This window comes from Triticum aestivum, chromosome 2B (assembly GCF_018294505.1).
Source record: "Triticum aestivum cultivar Chinese Spring chromosome 2B, IWGSC CS RefSeq v2.1, whole genome shotgun sequence".
Classification (NCBI taxonomy): Eukaryota; Viridiplantae; Streptophyta; class Magnoliopsida; order Poales; family Poaceae; genus Triticum; species Triticum aestivum.
This window is the reverse complement of record NC_057798.1, coordinates 722,974,871-722,996,915: the sequence shown is the minus strand read 5'-3', so window position 1 is coordinate 722,996,915 and position 22,045 is coordinate 722,974,871.

Here is a 22,045-nt window from a genome sequence, read left to right as displayed (position 1 = left end):
GAAGAACAGTTCGGAAGAATCGAGGAGCGTCCCTAACTTGAAGACCAGTTCAGGGGGCTACTGACGGTGTCCTGGACTAAGGGGTACTCAATGCGTCGTCTCCCGATCAGTTGGATTGGGCCGAGGGCCCCCATGGCCGTATACTCATGGGCCAGTCCGGACAGCTGCCGCATACAAGGAAGAATCCACAAGACTTGGCGATCAAGACAAGGACTCCTCCCCACCGGCGTATTCGGCTAGGACTCTTGTTATCCTAGGCCTCTGGTGCATTATATAAACCAAGGCCAGGCTAGTCGATAGATATACAACAACAATCATACCATAGGCTAGCTTCTAGGGTTTAGCCTCTCTGATCTCGTGGTAGATCAACTCTTGTACTACCCATATCATCAATATTAATCAAGCAGGAGTAGGGTTTTACCTCCATCGAGAGGGCCCGAACCTGGGTAAACATTTTGTCCCTTGCCTCCTGTTACCATTGATCCTAAGACGCACTGCTTGGGACCCCCTACCCGAGATCCGACGGTTTTGACACCGACAGGGACTCTTGAGCATCGCATCTGAAGAGCCTAACTGGTTATGTAGCTCCTCACCCCTTGGGCTCGTCCTGGTGATCCGGACGACCCAACGGCGGCTGAGGCATGCACGGGGCCGGGCCCTGCCGTTGCAGAATGCCAAGGACCTAGCTTCTGCCCTTCCTTTTCAAGCCGTTCGTACGTCAAGGGGGACTCCTGAGCATCGCGTCTTAGGAGCCTAACTGGTCACATAGCCCCTCACCCCTTGGTCTCATCCTGGTGATCCGGACGACCCAACGGCGGCTGAGGCATGCGCGGGGCCGGTGTCGGTGTCAAAACCAGTGGATCTCGGGTAGGGGGTCCCGAACTGTGCGTCTAAGGCTAATGGTAACAGGAGGCGGGGGACACGATGTTTACCCAGGTTCGGGACCTCTCTATGGAGGCAATACCCTACTTCCTGCTTGATTGATCTTGATGATATGAGTATTACAAGAGTTCATCTACCACGAGATCGTTGAGGCTAACCCTAGAAGCTACCCTATGATTATGATTGTTCTGGTCCTATGGACTAAACACTCTAGTTTATATAGACACCAGAGGGGGTTAGGGTTACATCAGGTCGGTTACAGAGAAGGGAATCTACATATCCGAATCGCCAAGCTTGCCTTCCACGCAAAGGAGAGTCCCATCCGAACACGGGACGAAGTCTTCTATCTTGTATCTTCATAGTCCAACAATCCGGCTAAAGCATATAGTCCAGCTGTCCGAGGACCCCTTAATCCAGGACTCCCTTAGCCGGGCCCTGTCGACGTAGAACACCAAGGCTTGCCCCTGCACCTTTTCCTAAGTTGTTCGCACGTCAAGGAGGACTCCTGAGCATCGCGTCTCAGGAGCCTAACTGGTCGCCTAGCCTCTCACCCCGTGGACTCGTCCTGGCGATCCGGACGACCCAACGGCGGCTGAGATATGCGCGGGGCCGGGCTCTGCCAACGCAGAACATCAAAGTGAATGGAAAAGTCGAAGGGACATAATCTAATTATTACAAAACATATTGTTCCAAGCAAACAATTTTAAACGCCTCCCCGAGGCATGCTGCATGATAAAGGATAAATAAGAAAGAGCGTCACCGGGCCACCTCATCAGACCGGAGCGCCGCTGTCACCCGCCACCGGAGCCTCGTCTTTAGGCGCGTCACCCTTCCCCGCGGCCTCGGTTGAAGGGCTAACAAGCAGGAACTTACTCAACATGGAATCCACGGAGCTCTTCACAGAGGCAGCAGCAGTGTCCTGGGAGTCGTTGTCCAATGGGGCAAGAAAGGAGGAGAAGTTGAAGCCGGCGTCCTAGAGATAGAGATGGCTGAAGACCCACATAAGGGCTGAGGAAGAGAGCGAGCGCGCCTCGTTTTTCACCAAGGAGGCAAACCCGTCAACAACATCTTCAAGCACTGCCAACACTCCAGGAAGCAGAGCAGCAGGGCTCTCCCTTGGGGTCATTGTCGTCGCCTTCTTCAAGGAATCGTCCCCAAAGAGCGACCGCTAGGCCTCATGGAACCGTGCCTCGAAGGAGGCGAGGGTGCTGCGCTCCATGGCAACCGTCTTCTTGGCCTCGGCGAGGACCGCTTGGGCTACCTCCGCCCCCTCCTTTAGCTTCGTCAGGCGGTCGCGCTCTGCAGCCTCCTCCAAAGCTGCCTTCTTCACCTCGGCATCTCGATCGGCGACGGCAGCCTCCTGAACCTTCAGCTTCTCCTCACGCTCGTGGAGCTGGTTGGCCCGGGCGGCCTGCTGATCCTGAAGAGCCTTCAGCTCAACCTCCACTACGCGGCACCGATTCTCAGCTTCTGCGGCCTCCTTTCGCGCCAGGTTGCTTGGTGGCAACTACCCTGAGCACCTTCTGGGCTTCCTCTGCAGAGGCCCAGGCCACACAGACAGACGCATCAGCCTGGAGCCAATCAAAAATTAGCCCCAGGCGTCCCTGTGCTGAGCGATGACTCGGGCCCCAAAGCTCACCCTGGAGGAGGTCCAACGCCGCCCTTGCCTCCTCCAGGGCCCCAGATGTGGTAGGAGTGTCACGGCTCAGCCACATGCCGGGCAGGGGAGGAGACGCCATCGGCGCCAAGGCAGAAGAAACCTCAGCCTCAGGAAGGACCGGGGGCTCCGGAGGCTGGGTGACCTCAGCAGCCGCAGCAAGGACTAGCGTCGGCACCTCCTGAAGACGGGCTTCCACACCCTGGGAAGACGGCATCACCACCGGAGCCATGGGGGCCGCGACATTCTACTTCACCAAGGCCGCGGTGTAAGTCCATCTAGTGCCCCTTAGTGATTTTGGTGTATTGAAGACTTATAGGTTAAGAGACTGATGCGTTTGTGAGTGTACATAGGTCTATAAGTCTATGAGGAGTTTGATACTTATAGAGAAAGTCGAGCCCTAAAAATGAAGTTCTTTGACTGAAGACTTTGGGTTTCTGAGGACTTTCTAAAGATTTTGACAGTGAAGAAATTGGTGTGACCTTGAAGACTTGGTAATCATTCGAGGAACATGAAGCGTGAAGACTCTTGTTTTTACTGTTTCATTTTCTCTTTCTTGAGTCATAGGAAACATCGTATTGTTAAGGGGGGTCGAGGAAATACTAAGGAAAAATTTCCATGTGATGCTCATCTCAAAATCCTACACCTACCAATCCTTTCGAGTGAAGCCATTGGAAATCTGGCACAGTTCAGTCATATTCTTCAGTGATAGAGACGAAGTTCTTCTGGTCTCTGAGGAATTTGTTCTAACTGAGGAGTTAGGAATTCGCCAGTGCGGATTGCCTACACATTGAGGAACATGATAGCCCTAAGGTATTTGAGAGTCAAATATTCCGACCGTTGTTGTGCTACGCGCCAGTTGTCCCAAAATATCTAACCACCTAACGGTCATATCAGACAAGGGCATTTATGTCTTATCATGTCGGGCTGCTCCCTAGGCTATAAATAGCCGCCCCCTACAACCACTAGTTGGTTGGCTGCTCCGAGAGAAACTGACACTTGTCATTTGAGAGCAACCCATCCTCCGAGGACTTTGAGCGAAAATCATCAAGTAAGGAAAACCCAAACCCAAACCTACAAAACCCCAAAGTCATTGAGCATCACTAAAGAGATTGATCTTGTGTGGATCCGACACTTGTTTCCTTTGAAGATTGTGCTTCTTCCAGACGGTTAGGCGTCAAGGTCTAGAGCATACAAGAGGAATTGTGGATCGCCGAGTGACCGAGTTTGTGAAGGTCCGGAAGTCACCTGAAGACTTACCACGAGTGATTGGGCGAGGTCTGTGTGACTTTAGTTCAAGGAGAATACAATGAGGACTGTGTGTCCGGGACTGAGTGTCCTCGAGTTTAAGTACTCGGCCACTCCAACCAGATGTACAACTAAGATAGCAGTTGGAACTGGTCTACCAAATCATTGTCTTCACCGAGCTTACTGGTTCTATTTCCTCAACTCTTTCATTTCCTCATCTCTATTGTTGTGTGCTTGTTCATATCTGTTTGAAGACTTTGACTGAAGACTTTCTGAATTTCCTCAGTTCAATTTCTTCAGTCTGTCCGTCTTCATCTTGTGTTATCCTGTGTTTACGCTTTCTGTACTTTGTGCTTGTCTTCATTTCATCATGATGACTATGCGTGTGTTATGCTATGTTTACTTTTGAGTACTTATTCCGCTGAAAGTAGTTCTTCATTTAGGAATTTCCTCACCAGCAAATTCCTCAGTGAAGAATTCATAAAAATCGCCTATTCACCCCCTCTAGTCGATATAACGCACTTTCAATTGGTATCAGAGCAAGGTACTCCCTTGTTCTGTGTGATTTTGGTTTAACCACCTGGAGTTTTAGTTATGTCGACCGCAGGTATGATCAAGGTCTCTGCTGGGTGTCCTACCTTCGATGGAACGGACTACCCCTACTGTAAGAATAAGATGCGAATGCATCTTGAGGCAATTGATAATGATCTCTGGTATGTTGTGGAAAATGGTGTTCCCTCAATCACACCTTCCCTGAATGCTGCTGATGTGAAGAGATTCAAGCAACTCGATTCTCAAGCGAAGAACATCATATGTGGCCATCTGAGCAAAGGGCAATATGGTAGAGTGAGTGCTTTGGAAACTGCTAAGCTTATCTGGGATAGTCTCTCCAAAGTAAATGAAGGAGTCTCAACTCAACATGACTCTCGTGTTGACGTTCTTCACAATCTCTTCAACTGCTTCAAAAGACTCGACAATGAAAATGTTCAGCAAACCTTCGATCACCTCACTGACATCTCAAATGAGCTTCAAGCGCTTGGCGCCACTGATATCACCGACCATGAGGTGGTGAAGAGATTGCTGAGATCGCTCGATTCTTCATTTGACACTCTGGCACTAATGATTCAAGAGCGTGTTGATTACAAGTCACTTGATCCCGCTGATATCCTCGAGAGGCTAAACACTCATGAGTTCCAGCTTGCTGAGAAGAGAGATCTCTATGGTTTGAGCTATGGCAAACCTCGTGCTCTGAAGGCCAAGGCAGTCTCTGAGTCTGAAGACGAAGACTCTACTAGCAGCCTTGGTGATCCTCAAGAACTGAGCCAAGAACTAGCACTACTCGTGAAGAAATTTCAGAAATTCTCAAGACATGGTCGCTTTGGAAAATCCTCAAGGAGCAACGATTCCTCTTCTAGTGACTACAAGAAGAGGCTATGCCACAAATGCAAGAAACCTGGTCACTACATTCAAGATTGTCCTTAGTGGGACAAGGAATTAAAGAAGAAGAAATACAAGGATTATAGTTCTGATGAAGCCAAGAAGAAGAAGAAATCTTCAAAGTCTTCATCATCAAAATCCTCGAAGTCTTCATCTCACAAGAAGAGCAGCTACAAGAAGTCCAGGGCATTCATTGGCAAGGAAATGAATTCTGAGGCTGAATCTGAGGATCATGAGGAAGAGGAGGCATCTGAGGAGTCCAAGTCTGGTGTGGCAAGCCTAGCTCTTGCTACCGCATTCGTCAGCAAGTCTATCTTCAACTCTAAAGAAAATGGCAACACCAACAATGCTGAAGAAGGCAATGATGACTATGCTCCCACCTATTGCTTCATGGCAAAGGGTGCCAAGGTAACTAAATACCCCTCCTCTGAATCTAGTGAGGATGAATTTGATGAAAATCTTAAGCCCAGCTACTCTAAACTTGCTAAGATTGCTGTGAAACAACAAAAGGCTATTGAAAAGCTTCAAAACATGCTAGACAAAAGTGATGATATGTTGGGTGAAGAAATGGATCGCACTAAAGACTTAACTGAAAATCTTCAGAGACTTCAGTCTAAGTTTGACAACCTTCAAAGTCATCATAACACTCTCTTATCTGATCACGAGAAGCTTTCTTATGAATTTCTTCAAAGAAAGCAAGATCTTGAGAAGCTAAGAGTGAGTTATGAATATCTTCAGAAGGAGCGTGATTCATTACTTGCTCAACAAATCAGCGCTACTCGGGAAGAATTTGTTCCTCCATGTCTGAAGTGCATTGAACGTGAATCTGCTAATTCTTCACCTGAATGTTCAAATGCTTCAAATGTTACAAATTCTTCACCTGTCTCTGCTATCACTAATTCCTCATCTGAGGACATTGCTAGTACTACTAATGATGCAGGGCTGAAGGAATTATACACGACAGGCATGTACAAAAGCCTCAAAGGGCATCAGATTCTTTGTGATGTTCTTAAAAAGCTGATCCTCAACAGGAACCCTAGGAAAGAGGGTATTGCCTTTGAGAGGAAACTCAATGCTGATGGAACATATTGGAAGCCTGAGCAGTACCCCAAAACCTCATGGGTTGCTGCAAAGGGACCTCCAGTTGATCCATCCAATTTATCTGGCTTTACATGTGAATCTCCTCATTCTTCTGATGAGTCATTTGACTCCAACTATAAACTGTTCAAAAATCAGAATGGTGAAGTATTTGCTAGATATGTTGGCACTAACTGCAGGAACGGTTCCCCTATGAAGAAAATATGGGTTCCCAAAAGTTATCTTGAAAGTCTTCAGGTGAATGTCCTCATGACACCACCTGTGAAGAATAGGAACCCCAGATCAAATTCTTCATATGGACCTAATTCTTCATATGGATCCAATTCCTCAAAAGGATCAAAATCCTCATATGATCATTATCGTGCTAACCCTTCTGTTTCGCAGGGTAGAGCTAAGGCTATGAATATGAGTATTATTCTTCAAATCATTATGTTCATAAGTCCTCGAAGAATTTCTCTGCTTACTGATATGCTTACTATAACCCCTCTCATGTGAAACGAAATAGACTGGCTTCTATGCCACCTTTCTCATATGGTGCTCGCAGAGTGATGAATTCTTTGCCACCCCTTCAAATGTGGATGGTGAAGAAAAAGAACTAATCTATTATGCAGGGTTAGATCTCCAGACGTGCTCAAAACGTCTGAAGAATTTGCTGGAGACCTGAAATGCCTGAAAGGACGCAGGCTAATCATGAAGAAATGAATTTTCATTTCTCACGTCCTCATACTGATTTATCTGTGCTATTGCTTGATGAAATTGATCTGATGTATTGATGTCATATTCTTCACTGATGAAGTATATGAGTTCGTAAGTTGCACTAATTCATATGCAGGATGATCAACCCAAAGCAAACGAGTGGGTCCTTGATAGTGGATGTACGAATCACATGACTGGTGACAAGAATCTTTTGATGGATGCTCCTTTATCACCGTCGCATCTGAAGCATATCATCTTTGCAGACAAAGGCAAAAGTCAGGTATTGGGTCTAGGTAAGGTTGCGATCTCAAAGGATCGACACATGGACAAAGTCATGCTTGTCGAGTCCTTAGGATACAACCTCATGTCTGTCTCAATGCTTTGTGATCTCGATATGGTTGTTGTCTTTGGAAGATATCGTTGTGTTGTGATCATGGAATCTAACCATTCCAAAGTCTACGAAGGCTTTAGGAGAGGAGACTTGTATATCATTGATTTCTCTACAGGACCACAGCCAGCCGTATGCTTACTTGCAAAAGCTTCAGAAGGCTGGCTATGGCATCGACGACTTGGTCATGCTGGCATGAGGAATCTGCACACGCTTGCGAAGAAGAAGCATGTCATTGGCATTGAGAATGTCAAATTCCTCAAGGATCACTTATGCGGAGCTTGTGAAGCTGGAAAGATGACAAAGGCCAAGCATCCAGCGAAGACTATCATGACCACCACTCGACCATTTGAATTGCTTCACATGGATATCTTTGGTCCTAACCATTATTCTGCAATTCTAAATGATGCAACTCAATATGGCTTTGTTATTGTTGATGATTATTCTCGTTACACATGGGTGCACATTGTCACTTACAAACATGAAGTGCAGGAAGTCTTCAAACGATTTTCCTCGAGGGCTTCAACCAACTTTGGTGTGAAGATCAAGCACATCAGAACTGACAATGGGACCGAGTTCAAGAATTCTGGTCTTGATGGCTATCTTGATGAACTTGGTATTACTCATGAGTTATCTGCTCCTTATGCTCCTCAGCAGAATGGCGTCGTGGAGCGCAAGAACAGAACCCTCGCTGAAATGGCTCGCACTATGCTTGATGAATACAAAACGCCTCGTCGTTTCTGGATTGATGCAATTGATACTGCGTGCCACGTTATCAACAGGGTATATCTTCACAAATTCTTCAAGAAAACTGCTTATGAACTTCTCACTGACAAAAATCCCAATGTGAGTTATTTCAAAGTCTTCGGTGCTAAATGTTGGATTAGAGATCCTCATCACACTTCAAAATTCTCACCGAAAGCACATGAAGGTTTTATGCTTGGTTATGCAAAGGACTCGCACACCTACAGAGTCTTCAACAGCATTCTTCACAAAGTTGTTGAAACTGTAGATGTGTGATTCGATGAAACTAATGGCTCGCAAAGAGAGCACCTACCTTCTGTGATAGATGAACCAGCACCTGAGGAATCTATCAAGTTCAAGGCTACTGAGGATGTCATTCCCACCGAAGAATCTGCTGAAGAATTTATTCCAGATCATGATGAACGTCGAGTTTGCGCACCTGAAGAAAATGGTGCTGAGGAAAATGCTCCTGAAGGGAATACGGATCAAATTCCTCGAAGACAACCCGCTCATCCTCGTATTGCTAACGAAGTGCAAATCGAGAAGATCATTGATGACATTGAAGCACCAGGTCCTCTCACTCGCTCAAAATCCTCACATTTATCTAACTTTTGTGGGCACTTTGCTTTTGTCTCTATCTCAGAGCCCACTAAGGTAGATGAAGCATTTCTGGAGCCTGAGTGGATTCAGGCTATGCAAGAAGAATTACATCAGTTCGAGCTCAACAACGTCTGGGAACTGGTCAAACGTCCAGATCCTCGCAAGCACAACATCATTGGCACAACATGGATCTACCGCAACAAGCAAGATCAAAATGGCCTTGTGGTGAGGAATAAGGCACGGCTTGTAGCTCAAGGCTACACACAGGTTGAAGGAATTGATTTCGATGAAACTTTTGCACCTGTTGCTAGACTTGAGGCTATTCGCATATTACTTGCTTACGCTAACCATCATAATATCACTTTATATCAAATGGATGTGAAAAGTGCATTCCTCAATGGTAAGCTTGAGGAAGAAGTATATGTTGCTCAACCCCCAGGTTTTGAAGATCCAAAGAATCCCGACAAAGTCTTCAGACTCAACAAGGCCCTGTATGGCCTCAAGCAAGCCCCTCGGGCGTGGTATGATACTTTGAAGGAATTCCTCATGAAGAAAGGCTTCAAACCCGGTTCACTCGACCCAACTCTTTTCACAAAATCTTATGATGATGAATTGTTTGTGTGCCAAATATATGTTGATGATATTATCTTTGGCTGTACTGACCAACGTTATAGTGATGAATTTGCCTATATGATGAGTGAAGAATATCAAATGTCTATGATGGGAGAATTGAAATTCTTTTTAGGTCTTCAAATTCGTCAACAGCGCAATGGCATATTCATATCTCAGGAGAAATACCTCAAAGATGTATTGAGGAAATTCGGCATGCAAGACTGCAAAGGGGTCAAAATTCCAATGCCCACAAATGGCCATCTATGCACTGATGAAAATGGCAAGACTTCGATCAAAAGGTATACCGCTCCATGATTGGCTATTTATTGTACCTATGTGCATCTAGGCCAGATATTATGCTTAGTGTTTGCATGTGTGCCCGATTTCAAGCTACACCGAAGGAATCACACCATAAGGCTATGAAGCATATTCTTCGATATCTAGCTCACACACCAGCACTTGGATTATGGTATCCCAAGGGCTCTTTGTTTGATCTCATTGGATATTCAGACTCTGACTATGCTGGCGATCGTGTGGACCACAAGTCAATGTCAGGCACATGTCATTTCCTCGGACGATCTTTGGTCTGTTGGTCCTCTAAGAAACAGAACTGCGTATCACTCTCCACTTCAGAAGCTGAGTACATTGCTGCTGGTTCTTGCTGTGCTCAATTACTATGGATGAAGCAAACACTCAAGGACTATGGCATCAACGTGAAGAATGTGCCTCTCTACTGCGACAATGAGAGTTCTATCAAGATTTCTCGCAACCCAGTTCAGCACTCAAAGACAAAGCACATCTAGATTCGTCATCATTTTCTTCGTGATCATGTATTAAAGGGCGATATCTCCATCAGCCACGCAAGCACTGAAGATCAGCTGGCCGATATCTTCACTAAGCCCTTGGATGAGAAGAGATTTAGCAAATTGCGGTGTGAGCTAAATATCCTAGAATCTTCAAATGTTCTCTGAAATGGACACTCATCCTAACACTTATGCTGACTTGATGACTTAGATGCGCAACACACGAAGTAACCTTTTTCTTCAATCAATGAAGACTAACCCTCTAAGTGTGAAGAAATTAACGAAGAAATTGACTCTCACAGCCCTACGACAATTGTACGCGGTGTCTGAAGTCAGCTTTCTTATACGGCGGCTTACGCCGCCACCAAAAGTTGAAATTTTCAAATTTGAGTTTTTCCTCAGTTTTGAAATTCCTCATTTTTCAAATTCTTCAACTTTGCAATGTCTTCATAGTTTCCGTCGTTTTTCTTCATTGAATATATATATATATATATATATATATATATATATATATATGAGTTTGTGTCCTCTATAGCATTCACTTATTGCTAATTCTTCAAGTTGACTTTTTCTGCTAAGTGAATGTGATCGGACCATTCCCCCTCTATGCTAAACTCAACCTAATCGACTCACAAATTCTTCATGTGCTTTCTAATTTGAAACTCGTTCAAAATCTTCACTGTGTCCTTGACGGCTGAAGAAATTGCGAACGGAACTTTAACTAATCTTATCTGAATTTTCGGCTTTGCCGCTCAAACCGTTCCGCATTCCACGACAATACTTATCTATTCACCCACGATCCTACAAGATCGCCACCTCACAGTACATGGGTGACACATGTCACGTGAATGAGAAGGGTCAGGGGCACGTTCGTCCAAAATCTTCGGGCGTACAGTTTTTTCACTGCCACTATAAATACCCCTTCCTCTTCCTCACTTCACTTTTACTCCGCTCGATCTCAACTCCCGCTCGAGCTTCCCAAACCCTAGCACCACCGCTATTTCATCGTTGCCGGTGAGGAAGAGCTTCACTGCCTCGACCTCGTCGCCGTCGTACTCGCGCCGGTTGTGGATTTCTTCACTCCGCCGCCGCTGTAGTTGTCTTCCTCTGCCGAGTTAGGGCGTGGAAGATCTGAACTGACGAACTTCACATCTACACTTCTCAGTTCGTCATGTTCTTCATCAAGGGGTAATTAAAAGTTACTTTTACTGCCCTCTTTGATTCATGTGTTTTCTTGAAAATCATCATAGGTGTTTATTCTTCAAATCTTCACAGGCTAAACACCTCACATGTTATCCGTTCTTGATTCGTTTCTCTAAGCGATGATTTTCTTCAAGATTCCTCAATTGTGAGGATTTTCAATCTATACAACTTTGGAACCTAAGATTAAAAATGCTTAGTGAAATTCTTCAAGACACATCTGGTCAAATTCCTCAAACCTATTCTTTTTGAAATCTTCTGAGAACGCATATGACCTCTCCAAATTCCTCGCAACTATACTCTATTCACAGGTACACATGTCCACTGCTGAATTACTAGGTTCTCATCAACTTAACTCATTTGCAGCGTTCCTCGAAGAAAAGTTGCATACCTCTTTAGAAACTTTAGTTGTTCATATTCCTCAGCTGAAGAAAATGGGTCATGGTAAGAAGCCACAAAAGGGAGGAAAGAGGCATGAGGTCAATACTGCGTTTGATATCCCTGAGGACATTTATGCTGGATACTGCACTCCTGATGAGGCCAAGTTTGGCAAGGAGGACAAGAATCAGCGCAAGGTGCGCATACAACGTATAGAGAGGAGATGGGCACGAGAATGGAGGGAGTACATGTATGTTACTCCCAAGTATATGAAGAAATTCGCGCTCAACCCTCCATGATCAAGACCTCCATTGGCACCTGGCCAACTGGCGGATCCCACCAGCCTCAAGCGCGGTGAGGACTATGCTGATGAATGGGCAAGGCGCCAGGCCAAACTGGCCAAACAAGCAAAGGAAGCAGTGAGGAAATTCAATGAAGACTCTGCTGCTGCTGCTACCACTACTGAGGCCTCTGCTAGTAAGCCTAGAAAGGCAATGCCCAAGAATCCTGCACATAAGTCAAGTGCTTCTTCCTCAATGCCCTCACGGCCAAGCTCCTCAGTAATGCCCTCCAGGCCAGAATCTTCAAAGCCCTCATGGCAAATTCCTCAGTCTGCTCCTCCGACAAAGTCTTTAGCTGCTTCGACCAAATCCTCGGCACCTATGCATCTCGCCACGTGCCAAAGGACAACTGGCATCTCAATTTCCTCTGGAGCATCTGCAAGCTCCACTGCTGCACCAAGTTCCTCAGCTGGCCCATCTCTGCTGAAGAAAAAGGCCACTGCTGGACGAGGCCTTCGACCAAGTCCTTACAAGAAGCAGGTCGCCTTCCGAATCCCCTCTGATGACGATCAGGCTGATGATGAAGAACTTGCCGAAATCATCAGAGACAGGCAAGCCAGGGCCGCTAGAGCCAAAGGCAGCAATGTGCCACTACTATTGGATCCAAAGTTGATCCTCGATTTCATTGACTTATGGCACAAAGACCCTAACACACCTTTACCGGAGATGAACCTCACTCCTGGTCAAAGTCATGTTCTGACTCACTTCATTGAAGAAGAGAAGTGGAAATATGAACAAGGCAGAAAACTGAAGAAAGCGCAGTACAAGAAATAGCGCTACCTCAAGGACAATTTCCTCACTCTTACCCCTAAACAACTCATTGCTTTGCAAACTGAAATCAAACAACTGAGTGATGATTTCAATCGGTACTATGCTAATTTGAAGGGAGCAAAGGTTCGGTTCATCAATTTGACGAAGACATTTACCTCAACTGCTACTGCTCATGTGCACGTTGAAATTCCTCAGGCTGAAGCATCTGCTCAGCACACTGAAGAACCTGCCAGCACCGCTGATGTCAGTCAGGCTGCTGAAGAAAATGAGAGTACCAGGGCTGATGACTGCATTCCAGCCGCTGAAGAAATTGCCAGGGCATCCACTAGTGGTGCGCCTGAGGAAAATGAAGAAGTCAAGGCAACTGCAACAGTTGCGCGTGAAGAAACTGAACCAAAGTCCTCTGCACCTCCTGTGCCTACACCAGCTCTGATCCTTCCATCTGCATTAGATGTGAAGAAGACCAAGGCTGCAGAGCGTGCAGCGATGAAAAAGAGGAAGGCATCAGCTTCATCAGACTCTTCAGCTCCGAAGAAAATGAAGCCTCTGACAAGTTCAACTGAAAATCCAATTGATGCCATTCCTGTCTCTTACATGCCATGAAAGGACCTTCTTCCTTTTGGCGAAGATTATGTGATTCCAGAGGAATCCGATGAAGAAACTCCGTCTGCTGCTTCAACAGAGCAGTTGGATGAAGAAATTGAAGTCGATAGAATCCCTTCAACCCCAGTTGTTTCCTCACATATGCCTCAGTTCACTGCTGAAGAGGCAGGTGTTGAAGAAATGGAAGATGAGGATGTGGACATCGGCTGTACCACACCTGTACTGAATGTTTGGGAAAGTCAGCACCCCAACTCTCTGTTGTTCACTCCACTCCAAGCAATTCCTCAGTCCCCTGCAGCTACTGAAGTGCAAATGAGATCTGACGAACCTCGTGCAACCCCGTCCGTCCATGAAGAAATTACAGCCACTAGTGCTGATGAAATTGTAAATGAAGAATTGATGACCCAGGCTGCAACTGAAGAAGAGCCTGAAATTCCTCAGCATGAGGAACCTGAGATTGCGATTCCTGAGGTGGTAATGTAGTTAACTGACACTGACACCCCTCAACCCAAGCCAAAGGATCCCTTCTCCAAGAAGCCAAAATTCAAGGCTGATGATTTCTTCGGCGAGCGTGTATTCTTCACTGAATTCAACCCATATGACAATGCTCGTCTTAGAAGGAAGCGTTTCTGGACTGCCAGCCAGGCCAACTTATATTCTTCAGTAATCTTCGACAAGGACAAAGTCTTCGACCACCAGCATATTCCTCAGGTGGACATGGAATCAATGCCCTGCTTCACACCAGTCCTCAGTGTGATTCACGATGCAGATCTGCTTAACTTTTGCACTGACATCATTGACTGGAATGAAGAGCTAATTCTTTAGTTCTATGCAACGCTGCACATCAGTGGTGAAGCTAATGACATGAACACTTGGGTGTTGGACTAGATGACCAAAAACACTCACTACAAGGCACCAGTGTCTGAATTGCTTCATGCCTTGCCACTCAGTCCTCCACCTGAAGGTGCTCGTTGTTTGTATGATGAGCCTGAACTCACCGATCATTGCATGCAAGTGCTCATGAAGCCTCTGAAGCCTGGTCAAGCCCCAAGGACCAAATTCCTTGTTAAGGAATTGTTGTACGTACCAAGAACCATCTATCGCATTCTGACAAAGACTATAAGTCTAATCAAAGGTCATGACTCATCTGATGAAGAAATTGTGGGGATGATGAAGAATATGCTCTTCAACATCATGCATGGCATCCCTATCAATTACCACGATTTCTTCATGAGGACTCTCTCAAATGTTGCACTTTCACCATTTGAGTTGAAGCCTTACGCTCCATGGATCATGAGATTCCTCAGATCAAGGTCTTCACTCAACTACAAGGCTGACACTCTCAACCATGGAAGCTACTTGCCCCCGATTGAAGTCCTCAAACGGACATATTCTTCAACTGAAGAAAAGGGCAAGGCACCTGCTGTTATTGATGAAGGCAATCGTTCGTTGGATGGTCAGTTCCGCAAAGTTGCATCTTACTCCACCAATGATGACTCTGTCACTCATGATTTTGCTGCTGATGCTCCCAAGTCAAGTCCTCAAGCTACTGCTCCTCGAGTAATGACTGGACGTGAGCTGCTTCTAAGTCTTCACCAGAAGGTGGATCGCAACCATAAATGGGTTAAGCGTCAGTTTGGCTCTATGCTTCACAACATGACCTCTACACATAATGCAGTGAAGAAAAACCATTACTACCTCCATGAAGTTTTCAATCGCACCTGGGCTATTCTGTCACATCTGTATGGTGAAGAAGATCTGAAGCAAATGGGCTTCAAAGAAGACTTTGACTGGTCTGCTCCTCCGCCGAAGAAGCTCAAGAAGGTCAAGGTTCCTCCTTTGGCTGCAAGTTCATATTCTTCATCCCGCGACACGGACGAGTTCAAAGACTTGGACGACACTGCAGCAGGCCCTACATCGACTCAAGACCCCAACAACGCTGGTGCTTCTCCATCTTCATGATATTCTTCAGGGGCGTTAGTCCTCATTTTCAACCCTTTTGGTCATTCGATGACAAAGGGGAGAAATTTGAGTTAGTCTTCAAGCGGGTGTATCCTATATGGGTGTTTTTTTATAAGTTACAACACTCGTTCTTCTGATGACTTTGCTACATCGAGTTGTAATCTTAAACTCTATGGTGGCCTGATACTTTTGCTGAGTTCTTCTGCATGCTTATTCCTCATTAATGTTAATGCATGCATGCTGAATTACTTCAGTCACCATATTTCATCATGCATTTCAAATTCTTCATGTTATATGTCAAATGCGTGTATGAATTACAAGATATAGGGGGAGATCTCAATGATTATACTCTTCAAGTGTGCATTGCTTCAAAAGCAAATTCCTCACTATGCACATCTTCAGGGGGAGTTCTTCTATATCTTGCAATCAGATTCCTCAATATCAATATTTACACTTCATATGTTTATCACCGTTGAAAACTTAACCTATATTGTCATCAATCACCAAAAAGGGGGAGATTGTAAGTGCATCTAGTGCCCCTTAGTGATTTTGGTGTATTGAAGACTTATAGGTTAAGAGACTGATGCATTTGTGAGTGTACACATGTCTATAAGTCTATGAGGAGTTTGATACTTACAAAGAAAGTCGACCCCTAAAAATGAAGTTCTTCGACTGAAGACTTTGGATTTCTGAAGACTTTCTGAAGAGTTTGAAAGTGACAAAATTGGTGTGACCTTGAAGACTTGGTAATCATTCGAGGAACATGAAGCTTGAAGACTCTTGTATTTACTGTTTCATTTTCTCTTTCTTGAGTCATAGGAAACACCGTACTGTTAAAGGGGGTCGAGGAAATACTAAGGAAAAATTTCCATGTGATGCTCATCTCAAAATCCTACACCTACCAATCCTTTTGAGTGAAGCCATTGGAAATCTCACACAGTTCAGTCATATTCTTCAGTGACAGAGACAAAGTTCTTCTGGTCTCTCGGGAATTTGTTCTGACTGAGGAGTTAGGAATTCGCTAGTGCGGATTGCCTACACAGTGAGGAACATGATAGCCCTGAGGTATTTGAGAGTCAAATATTCCAACTGTTGCTGTGCTACACGCCAGCTGTCCCAAAATATCTACACACCTAACGGTCATTTCAGACAAGGGCATTTATGTCTTATCATGCCGGGCTGCTCCCTAGGCTATAAATAGCCGCCCCCTACAACCACTAGTTGGTTGGCTACTCCGAGCGAAACTGACACTTGTCATTTGAGAGCAACCCATCCTCCGAGGACTTTGAGCGAAAATCATCAATTGAGGAAAACCCAAACCCAAACCTACAAAACCCCAAAGTGATTGAGCATCACTGAAGAGATTGATCCTGCGTGGATCTGACGCTTGTTTCCTTTGAAGACTGTGCTTCTTCCAGACGGTTAGGCGTCAAGGTCTAGAGCATCCAAGAGGAATTGTGGATCGCTGAGTGACCGAGTTTGTGAAGGTCCGGAAGTCACCTGAAGACTTACCACGAGTGATTGGGCGAGGTCTGTGTGACTTTAGCTCAAGAAGAATACGATGAGGACTGTGTGTCAGGGACTGGGTGTCCTCGAGTTTAAATACGCAGCCACTCCAACCAGATGTACAACTGAGACAGCAGCTGGAACTGGTCTACCAAATCATTGTCTTCACCGAGCTTACTGGTTCTATTTCCTCAACTCTTTCATTTCCTCATCTTTGTTATTGTGTGCTTGTTCATATCTGTTTGAAGACTTTGACTGAAGACTTTCTCAATTTCCTCAGTTCAATTTTTTCAGTCTGTCCGTCTTCATCTTGTGTTACCCTGTGTTTAGGCTTTCTGTACTCTGTGCTTTTCTTCATTTCATCATGATGACTATGCGTGTGTTCTGCTATGTTTACTTTTGAGTACTTATTCCGCTGCAAGTAGTTCTTAATTTAGAAATTTCCTCACTAGCAAATTCCTCAGTGAAGAATTCATAAAAATCGCCTATTCACCCCCCCCCTCTAGTCGATATAATGCACTTTCACACGGCAACCTCTGCGTCCTCCTTCTGCTTCTTCGACGGCTGCTGCCTATCATTAGAGGAGGACGCTAAGCATCTCTTCAAGATCAACAAGCCAGGCTAAAGAAAAGACTTACTGGCTGGCGAAGACATAGTTCCTCTTCAGGCTCAGCAGCGGACGCTGAGACGGGGCAGCTGGTGTAGAGCTCTTGGTAGCAGGAGAACTCGCGGTTGGAGCCACTCGGGACGCTGTCAGCGAAGGCGGAGCGCTGCCTGGAGGAATCAGTGCGGTCCTGCCCTTCTTCGTGGCCGCCCACTTGGGCTGCTGCGAAGAGGACACCCCGGACCTCGTGGTGACTCTAGAAGGACGAGGCACCTCCACCACCGGAGGCTCATCATTGTCATCATCGTCGAGGAAGTCATGGAGGAGCTCTCTCTGCTGCGGGGCAGAGGATTCCTCCACAACCTCGTCCTCGGTTGCCTCGGAGGATGGGTCACCGGAGGACAGGTGCACCAAGGTGGTAGGCGGCGGGGGAGGCCCCACCCGCACAAGCCCAAACTTGTTGAAGACCGGCATGGCAGCGGCAACCTCCTCGCCGTCGTCTCGGCAGTACAACGGGAGCCAATCCTCTGGAGGATCGCTCGGGTACTACCCCATCAAGTGCAGCAACACCTTGCTCAGCTCCTCCTCGGGCAGGGCATCCTGGCGCAGGCGGATCTTGTCGTCGGTGCCCCCGAGCTTCCACAGGGGGCGGGAGCGGTCCTGGAGTGGCGCTATGCGCTACCTCAGGAACTCCTTGATGAACATAGCCCCTGTCAGCTTCTCGCTCTTCAGGTCCTTTTCCATCTTCTTCACCAACGGCGTCAAAGAAGGGTCGATGATCTTCTCAGAGAGCCACCCCTTCTTGGAGACGGGGGGTTTGGTCGGCAGCTCCAGCAAGCTCTGGGGGCACTTGGCGTCCATCAGAACCGACCTCTTCAGGGGATCCTCCACCTTCTTCCCGGCGCGGGAGATCGCGTTACCACCCCGCGCGCGCAATGAAGCCGATGCATCCGATCGCATGGTCGCCCGTCATGCGAAGGAAGAAGAAATGGCAAAGCATGGTGATAGAGGGCATCACCCCCACGAACACCTCACGGTAGAAGGCGAATATGGACAGGAGGATGGAGTTGCCATGAATGTGGGGCGCGTGGAGACCATAGTGGTGAAGAACGGCATAGAAGAACCGGGAGAACGGGGGCACCAACCCTCGAATAGACGTTGTGCAGGAAGAAAGGGAAGAAAGTGCTGTCAGCGGGCTCCGGCGCGGCGGTGGCGACCCAGAGCACTGTCTCCTTCCACTCTTTGTCATTGCTGGTTGTCATAAGGAGCACGGTCTGGAGCTTGTCCCCAACCACGGAGGGCGCGAGCAGTGCCGGCTCATACAAGGCGGAGCCGACAGCCGAAGCTGAGATCGTGGTCTTCTCAACGGACATTGAGCAAGAGATTGGGGGGAAATCAGCAGATCTAGTGAGTTCTTCCGCTGCTGGGAGAAGGGGATCTGGAGCAAGATGAAGAAGGGGCAATGAAAGCCTGGCGGCGGATGGTAGTCCTTTTGTCAGAAGGAGGCAGTTGTTGAGGCAGCACGGGGAAGCGGAGTCGCCCACCTCCCATCAATCACCACGTGTCATCAAGGCCGCAGGTGGTTAGGGCCCATGACGCTCCCCACTTGCCCTTTGGCTTCGCCTGGAAGCCAAGTCCGAGCACGCCTTGGGCCCGGGGGCTACTGTTGGGGTCCTGGATATGGGGGTATCCAGCCCTGCCTGCCTATGGCCCACCACATGGCTCCATCGACGGCCTGGTACGGCCTAGCTTCAGCATCAACAACTCAAGACCCTCGCGAGGGGCCAAGCCTCATGAGGCGGATGGCGCCAAGACCCCCGAGGGGATCGGCCTCCTCAGGCTGGCTCCCGAGGGGCGGAGAGTTCTATGCAAGGTTCGCCTCATGAGGCTTAGCTGAAGTGAGCCATGACGACCAAGGCCAGGCGGGCGCCAGGCGGGCGCAGAGTGCAGGTTTCCTCTTTGGTGCAAAGGAGGCAAGCCACAGGCGCGGAGTCCCGAGGCATCAGCCAAAGGTTTCCATTCTGGTGAAACAAGACCAAGACCGCCAGGACTGCAGGACGGAGGTCATCGACGAGCCCACCGCAGCGTCACGACGAGAGACTTTTCGCAGGCGAAGACTACTTTTGTCAGGATAAGTTGTACTACTTGTCCCCTTTCAAATCCGACCGTTGTGGGATTCCTTCCCGCCAATATTTGGGAAGAGGACCAAGGCCACTATAAATAGGACTAGCCACCACCATAGAAGGGGCATCTGATCTGGAGTCAATCTGATCCACACCAGCTCACTCGAGCTCAAGAACATCTCACCTCCTGAGGCTGGTTCATCCACTGTACTAGTTCATCATCAGCCTACAAGGCAATCGGCCACACCACACTGGATTAGGGTATTACACCATAATGGTGGCCCAAACCAGTATAAACCGCTGTGTCTCTTTGTCTCTTTAAGCTTGATGTGCTAGGCTCAGGAGGGTCGCGAGTAGGCAGGCTGGGTAGGTTGAGATCTCCGCACGCACCCCAGAGTTTGAACCTCTCAAGGGTTTGTGGAATCTGAAATCCGACAGAGATGAACCTGAGTAAAAAAGGTTAGATAACACAAGAACATCTACTGGACATAGCAAGAACAAGAGATCACAAGAATACCAAGATTGGGATGACATGTTGAGAGTGAGTACTGGGTACTCTAGTTGGTTATAGACATGTCCCCGAGGATAAAGATATGCAATGAATTCGAAGGATTTTCTTCCCTTAGGTGTCTTTCTCCCCCTGAATCTGATATTGGATAATGGGAGAAGATAGGAAAAGAAAATCAGAGCAAACAAGAAAATCAGAGCAAGATAATCATAACATATACTATCATGTCTTTCCCCTGTTGAATACATGAGACAACTCTCCTCTTAAGAATAAGAAGCATTAGGAGAAGCTTTAGGCGTGCATTCTCTCTTATGTGATAAGCTTTGATGTGCTCTCTCTCCTCCTTTGACATCAATTTTCAAGAAGGAACTTCTAGAGCATGAGTCAAGTAGGTTTGGTCCTTGAGTCACATTACAAAGCAACATGTAATAGGATGCTGGTGGGACACAAGTTTAGTGCTCATGGGACAACTCACAACTACGAACAAAACAAAGATATAGACTAATTGTAACAAACTTTTAGTGGTCCCAAACGATTGCGTCCACGAGAGAAAGCTTTTAGACCAAATGGAAAAAAAATTGTATTGCTCATGGAGTAAATCACGATGCACGAAACACATATTTAGACTAAGGGGAACATAAATTTGAGTGTTGACGGAACAAAATTATGACCACTAATGAAACAAACTTTAGTTACCAACTTGCAACACAAAAGAAATGGGTCAAGAACAAGTGAAGAGTTCACATAAATAGGAACATTAATTATTCATTCACAACTACCGACAGGGTACCAAACAACCCTCTACTCTGCTAAACAATGTTTCAGTTTCATAACATGGACGAAGCACGCCACATTTTAGATAAAACTGCAACCACTACTTCCTTTTTTCCAAATGATCAGCCCTTATTCCAAGAGTGGTCGTGGCAAATGAGTCGATGCCATCGGTGATTCTCTTATTCGCTGATGACCTCTACCCTTTGGTCCACGATCTTAAAGAAGCACAAGGATAGTAGGTGCATTTGCTTCGAACCACTTCACTGATTTTGAGTACGGGTCTTGTGAGGCAGGAAGTCGAAAGTGTTTTTCGCAACACTAGAAAGCATGGTAGAAAGGTTACTCCGTCGTCTGGAGAGGAAGCTGGTTCTGGCAACGTCGTGAACATGGAGTCGGTCGAGAGAGGTGACCAAAATGTCGTCATGCAAGCTGCTTTCTCTATCGTCCCAATTCCTTTCCCTATGGCTCCCGGTAGACCAGGCAAGGTCCAGGAAGGATAGATGGATAGTTGCCGATCGTTGAAGAAGGTATGCGTTCATGAATCTGGTACTAGATGGCTTGGGAATCGCTGGTCTCGTACGTCTGAGGTCATGTGGCTTCTGATGCGACTGACTGACCATTTTATATTGGCTTCATTTTATGTTTTCGGTTGCACCTTCTAGAGGGAGTTGCCATAGCCCGCTCGTTGTTTGCGTTAAGGGACCTCTCGCTCATGTCGTGTAGGCCAGCCCACTACCTTAGATAGCTAGCTCCTGTAGCGTAGGTTTTGTTAGAGGATTTTCCATTTGTTTTTTTCAATATCAAAAACCTATTTTTTTCTAGTTTTTTGTCTGTGAATTTCAAAAAATATCTGTGACAAAGTTTCATGAATTTGAAAATATTTGGTGGTTTTAAAAAACTGTTCATGAATTTGAGAAAGTTCACGAATTCACATAATGTTCACCGATTTGATTTTGTTCATGAATTCAAAAATTGTTTAACAAATTATTATTTTTCATGGATTTGGAAATTGTTCATGGATTAAAAAACACATGTTCCAAAAATGTTAAGGAATGCAAAAAATATTCATTGACTCAAAAGTTGTCTGCAATTCAAATATTGTTTGTGGAT